Here is a 7,079-nt window from a genome sequence, read left to right as displayed (position 1 = left end):
TCCACAAGCCCAGTAATCTTTGTGTAATCCACAAAATTACAAATCAGCCCGTTTATGTTTACGTTTGCGTAATTTCTATATATACTTGTTTAAATGTCTTTTAAATGGTGTTATTGTACTTGCTTCAACTCCTTGCGCCAGCAGCTCGTTCCATATACCCATATACCGATCATCATCTGTGTAAAAATGCTGCCACTCCAGTTCCCACTAAACCTTTCCCCTCTCACACTAAACCCATGCCCTCTAGTTCACCGACCTTGCATTCACTCTATCTGTTACCCTAATGATGTTACAAGATTGCACATCAGCTCCACACACTTCAAGGAATAAAGACCAACATCTCCCTATAGTCCAAGCCCTCGTGCCCAGGCAACATGCTTGTAAATCTTCCCTGAACCCTTTCCAGCTTAATGGCATTTTTTATATAGCAGAGTGACCAAAACTTAACACAATAAGTTGGGCAGTACAGTGGTGCAGCGGTAGAGTTGATTCCTTACAGAGTTTTCAGTGCCTGAGAAGCGGGTTAGATCCCGACTACGGGTGCTGTCTGTACGGAGTTTGTACATTCTCCCCGTGATCGGGTGGGTTTACTCCTAGATCTTCGGTTTCCTCCCACACCCCAAGACGTACAGTTGTAGGTCAATTGGCTTGGTATAGATGTAAATTGTCCTGAGTGTGTGTAGGGTAGTGTTAATGTGCGGGGATCGCTGGTCGGTGCGGGCATGGCGGGCCGAAGGGCCTATTTCCGCGCTGTATCTCTGAACCAAAAACTAAACTAAATACTCCAAATGCTGCTTCACCAATGTCTTATACAATCGTAGCATAACCTCCAAGCTTCTATAGTCAATTCCCTGACTGGTGATGGCCAATGTACCAAAAGCCTTCTACCCGTGACAGACTTTTCAGGGAACTATGTAGATCCCTCTGCTCTATGACACTCCCCAAGGTCCTGCTGTTCACTGTGAAGGTATAGCCATGATTTGCATTCCAAAAATTCAACAAAAACACACACACTAATCTGCATTAAACTCCATTATTAATCCTGGCCCACTTGCCCAGCTGATCAAGATCCCCCATCATATGCAGCTTTGGCTCACAGGTTTGGACATTTTAATGTGTTAGTGAGTGGATCGTTTTGATCCAAATATAAGGACAGAGTATGCAGTAAACTGCAGAGAGTAGTGCGTTCGGCCGAACGCACTATGGGAACTTCACTCGCCCCCCTGCAGGAATCATGGGAGACCCCTTCCACCCCTGCAACCGACTGTTCCAGCTGCTACGGTCAGGCAAACGCCTCCGTTGCCATGCAGTGAGAACGGAGAGGTTGAGAAGGAGTTTCTTCCCAGAGGCCATTCGGACTGTAAACTCCTACTTCACCAGGGACTAACTTTACTGAACGTTTTTCCTTCTGCCCACAATATTTAATGTAAAATAATATGCGTGTGTTTATGATTGTGTTTATAGTTTGTTTGGTTGTTTGTTTGTCTTTTTGCACAAAGTCCGCGAGCATTGCCACTTTTCATTTCACTGCACACCTCGTATGTGTATGTGACGAATAAACTTGGCTTGACTTGACTTGACTTGACACTCAGCAGTTCCAGTCACCATGACTCATGACACATGACTATGCAGCCACAGACCAATCCAGCTGTATACACTCATGACCGTGCCGTCAAATACCAATCCAACTCATTGCACAAGTTGACATGATCGCAGCCCAGACCATCACGCAAACCAACCTCCCTCCCATGGACTTCACGTCCACTTCACGCTGCCTCGGCAGGTCCACCAGCATATTTGAAGGACCAGTCCCACCCTGGTCACTCTTTCTTCTCCACTCTTCCGCGCATACCTCCAGATTCAGGGACAGTTTCTTCCCAGCTTTTATCATTCAACCAAATCGTCTTCTCACCAGCTGGAGTACGGCCCTGACCTCCCATCTACATAATTGGAGATGTTTGAACTATCTTTGATGGACCTCATCTGCACTAAATGTTATACCTTTTATCCTGTACACGGTGGATGGCTTGGTTGTAATCATGTATTGTATTTTCGTTGACTATATATCATGCAACAAAAAGCTTTTTTATTGTAGCACAGTAGATGTGGCAATAATAAACTAAACTAAACTCAATGGAGAACCAGGTTATGTTTCACACTAGCCTTCATCAGTCAGAGAAATGGAATCACAGAATCACAGATTCCGCACCAGTCCTAATCATACACAGCTTTTGGCCCTTCCAGCTTATTCATGCTGATTAAGTTGACAATCTGTGCTAGTTCCAGTTGCCTGCAATTGGCCCAAATCCCTCTGGACTCTTTCTATCTGTGTGTCTGTCCAATAGCTCAATCTGCCATACAAGGAAAGATTAGAACGACTGGGCTTGTATTCACTGGAATTTAGAAGGATGAGAGGGATCTTATAGAAATGGACTGGACAAGCTACATGCAGGAAAAATGGTCCCAATGTTGGGGGAGTCCAGATCCAGGGGCCACAATCTAGGAATAAAGGGGAGGCCATTTAAAACTGAGATGAGAAAAAACTTTTTCATCAGATAGATGTGAATTTGTGGAATTCTCTGCCACAGAAGACAGTGGAGGCCAATTCACTGGACGAATTTAAAAGCGAGTTAGATAGAGCTCTAGTGGCTAGCCGAATCAAGGGATATGGGGTGAAGGCAGGCACGGGTTACTGATTGTGGATGATCAGCCATGATCACAATGAATGGTGGTGCTGGCTTGAAGGGCCAAATGGCCTCCTATTGCACCTATTTTCTATGTTTCTAATATGCGTTATGTTGCAACTGTACAAGATGTTAGTGAGGCCACATTTAGAGCATTGCGTTCAGTTTTGGTCACCTTGCTATAGGGAAAATGCCTTCAGCTGGAAAGTGTGCAGAGAAGATTTAGAAGGATATTGCCAGGGCTCGAGAGCCTGAGGTATGGGGAGTGGTTGTGCAGGTTAAGACTATTCCTTGGAGTGCAGGGGGCTGAGGAGGTGGGCATCCAGAGTCATAGAGTGATACAGCACAGAAACAGGCCCTTTGGCCCAACTCGCCCTTGTTGGCTAAGATGCCCAAGCCAGTCCCATTTGCCACCTGCAGTGAGTAGGTCCTGGCGTGCCGTGGCCCCAAACAGCAAGGATGGTTCAGCTGCCACGGAACCGGAGAGGGAAGCCCAACGAGCATGGCCCCTGCTCACCCCTGAAGACCGGGAATGGGAGAGGAGGTGGAGGGAGCTGCCGGACAAAAGTCCCGGAACAGGGCGGGGACTTACCTTCCATGCCCTCGAGGTCAGCAGCGGGAGGTGCCCCCGGAGAACACTGGCTGAACAGGGCCTGGTGTAGAGAGGGACAAGGGTTCATGGGACGAGCGTAATGGAGGCGACGGTTGTAAGGGCCGCGTGTGGCCAGCTGCAGCTGGGACTGTAAAACGGCGCCAAAGTGGCACCTCTTCCATATGGACTCGGTGGGATGTTCTCTACACCCCGTACTGACTGGGGGATGTTGGTATGTATGGTGATAGTCTTGCTGATGTGTATTATAAAAAGTATTCACTGTACTTTGATACACGTGATAATAAAGAAACCATTGCCCGCATTTGGTCAATATCCCTCTCAACCTTTCCCATCCTTACAGAGATTGCATAAAACCATGAGGAGGGGCAGATGGGATGAATGCAGGGTATTGTTCCCAGGGAAAGGAAATCAAGATCTGGAGGTTTAAGGTGAGAGAGGAAAGATTTAATAAGATGCTGAGGGGCAACTTTTTCACCTGAGTTTGGTGGGTACATGGAATGAGTCTCCAAAGGAGTAGTTGGGTAGGCAAAACAACACCATTTAAAAATTATTTGGACAGATGCATGGATAGGAAAGATTGAGAGGAATATGGGTCAGACGCTGGCAAATGAGACGGTGAATGTTGGCTGGAATGGAAAAGTTGGGCCGGAAAGCCAATTTCCATGCAGTGTGACGATGAGATTTGTCCCAAAACTACCACATATGCAAAGAGGTTTATGATTTAAAAAAAGGTCCAAGTCAGCAAGGCTTTATTAAAGGGAGATCTTGCCTAACGTATCTGCTGGAATTCGTTGAGAAAATAAATAGCAGGAGAGACAAAGGAAAGCCAGCGGATGTTGTTTACGGATGATTTTCAGAAAGCCTTTGATAAGGTGCCACACGAGAGGCTGCTAATGAAGATGAGAGCCCACTGTATCAAAGGGCAGATACTAGCATGGATAGCAGGTTGGCTGGATGGCAGAAGGCAAAGAGTGGCAATAAAGGGGGCATTTTCTGCTTGGCTGCCAGTGACTAGCGGAGTTCCGCAGGGCTCGGTGCTGGGGCCGCTACTCTTCACGTTGTATATTAATGATTTGGACGAGGGGATTGAAGGCTTTGTGGCCACGTTTGCGGATGATACGAAAACAGGTGGAGGGGCAGGTAGTGTAGCGAAAACAGGGACTCTGCAGAAGGACTTGGACAGATTGGGAGAGTGGGCATAGAAGTGGCAGATGGAATATAGTGTAGCAAAGTGTGGAGTCGTCCATTTTGGTCGTAGGAATAAAGGCGTAGACTATTTTCAAAATGGGGAGAGAATCCAGAAATCGGAGGTGCAAAGGGACCTGAGAGTGCTGGTGCAGGATTCCCAAAAAGTTAATCTATAAGTCAAATTGATAGTAAAGAAGGCAAACGCAATGCTAGCATTTATTTCAAGATGATTAGAATACAAAAACAGGGATGTAATGCTGAGGCTCTATAAGGCACTGGTCAGGCTGCATTTGGAGTATTGTGAGCAATTTTGGGCCCCATATCTGAGGAAGGATGTGTTAGCTCTGGAGAGGGTCCAGAGGAGGTTTACAAGAATAATCCCAGGAATGAGTGGGGTAAATTATGATGAGTATTTGGCGGCACTGGGCCTGTACTCGCTGGAGTTTAGAAAAATGAGGGGGGACCTCATTGAAACGTACTGAATATGGAAAGGCTTGGATAGAGTGGATGTGGAGAGGATGTTTCCACTAGTGGGAGAATCTAGGACTAGAGGTCATAGCCTCAGAATCAAAGGATGTTCCTTTAGGAAGGAGATGAAGGAGGAATTTCTTTAGCCAGAGGGCAGTGAATCTGTGGAATTCTTTGCCACAGAAGGCTGTGGAGGCCAAGTCGATGGATATTTTTAAGGCAGAGATAGATAGATTCTTGACTAGTATGGGTGTCAGTGGTGATGGGGAGAAGGCAGGAGAATGGGGTTAGGAGGGAGCGATAGATCAGCCATGATTGAATGGTGGAGTAGACTTGATGGGCCAAATGGCCTAATTCTGTCCCTCTCACTTATAACCGTATGACCTTAAGTAGAAAATGAAGTTACAGTACATTGCTACAAATCTTGCACCAATATTTTCTTGTTTACTCCATGTACATATGCCCTTGACGAATGTTGTCGAATCTAGCAAAGCAAATAGTGACAAAGGGATGAGTTAATAATTGGTTATATTTTCTTTGCAATTCTTCATATTATCCCAGGCCTGGTAATGCAGAGTAAAATGTGTTGATTATGATTAACATAATCTTGTACTGGTTTTATATTTAAAAAAATGCTGGGTCTGCTTTGATCTGCTGAATCTCCCGGTGGCTCCCAATTTACAGGTAACTCCCCTTCCCATTCCCAGAACAGCCTTGCTGCTCCAAGCCTCCTCCATTGTCAGAGTGAGGCCACATGCAAACTAGAGGAATAGCACCTCATATTCTGCTTGGGTAGCTAACAACCCAATGGCACTAACATTGAATTCTTCAATTTTATGCAACAACCACGGTGGCGCAGCGGTAGATTCGCTGCCTTACAGCGCTTGCAGCACCGGAGACCCGGGTTCGATCCCGCCTACGGGTGCTGTTGGTACGGTGTATGTACATTCTCCCCGTGACCTGCGTGGGCTTTCACCGAGATCTTTGGTTTCATCCCAAACTCCAAAGACATGCAGGTTTGTAGGTTAATTGGCTTAGTATAAGTGTAAATTGTCCCTGGTGTGTAGGTAAGATAGTGCTAATGTTCTGGTCGGTGAGGACTCGGTGAACCGAAGGGCCTGTTTCTGCGCTGTCTCTAAACTAAACTTAACTAACCCTTTCCTAATTCCCCTGCACACCCATTCTCACCTCTCAAGGCATTGGTCAGGCCGCATTTGGAGTATTGTGAGCAATTTTGGGCACCATATCCGAGGATGGATATGCTGGCTCAGGAGAGGAGGTTTATAAGAATGATCCCATGAATGAGTAGGTTCACATATGATGAGCGTTTGACGGCACTGTGTTTGTTCTCGCTGGAGTTTAGAAGGATGAGGGGAGGCCTCATTGAAATTTACCGAATAGTGTAAAGCTTGGATAGAGTGGATGTGGAAAGGGTGTTTCCACTAAATGGAGAGTCTAGGACTAGAGGCCATAGCCTCAAAATTAAAGGATGTTCCTTTAGGAAGGAGATGAGGTGGAATTTATTTCATCAGAGGGTGGTGAATCTGTGGAATTCTTTGCCACAGAAGGCTGTGGAGGACAGGTCAATGGATATTTTTAAGGCAGAGATTAAGGCAAAGATTTGTGATTAGTATGGATGTCAGGGGTTATGGGGAGAAGGCCGGAGAACGGATAGATAGATCAGCCATGATTGAATGTTGGAGTAGACTTGATGGGCTGAATGGCCTAATTCTGCTCCTATTCCTTATGACCTTATTTATGATCTCCTTGCCCTATCCCCTCCCACCTGTATTCCTATATCCCTTCCTCTGGCTTTACATTTCACTCCTCTTTGTCTCCTTTTGTCCCCTCTTCATCTCTGGTCATTGTCCACCCACCCTGCAATCGAAAAAATCTGTATCCACCTACCTCTCGAAGAACCAAAGAACTGCAGAATCTGGTTTGTACCAAAGATAGGCACAAAGTGCTGGAGTAACTCAGCGGGTCAGGCAGCAAATCTGGAGAAATAGGGTGGTGACATTTTGTGTAGGAACCTGTCTTCAGACTGAAAGTGCGAGGTGGGGGGGTGAAGAGCATGAGGCGTGCAGGGCCAATCTGAGCTGGCCACAAATGACCTCAGGCAGGGC

This window comes from Amblyraja radiata, chromosome 1, assembly GCF_010909765.2.
Source record: "Amblyraja radiata isolate CabotCenter1 chromosome 1, sAmbRad1.1.pri, whole genome shotgun sequence".
NCBI lineage: Eukaryota > Metazoa > Chordata > Chondrichthyes > Rajiformes > Rajidae > Amblyraja > Amblyraja radiata.
The sequence above is the reverse complement of the archived record's forward strand: the minus strand, read 5'-3'. Positions refer to the sequence as shown.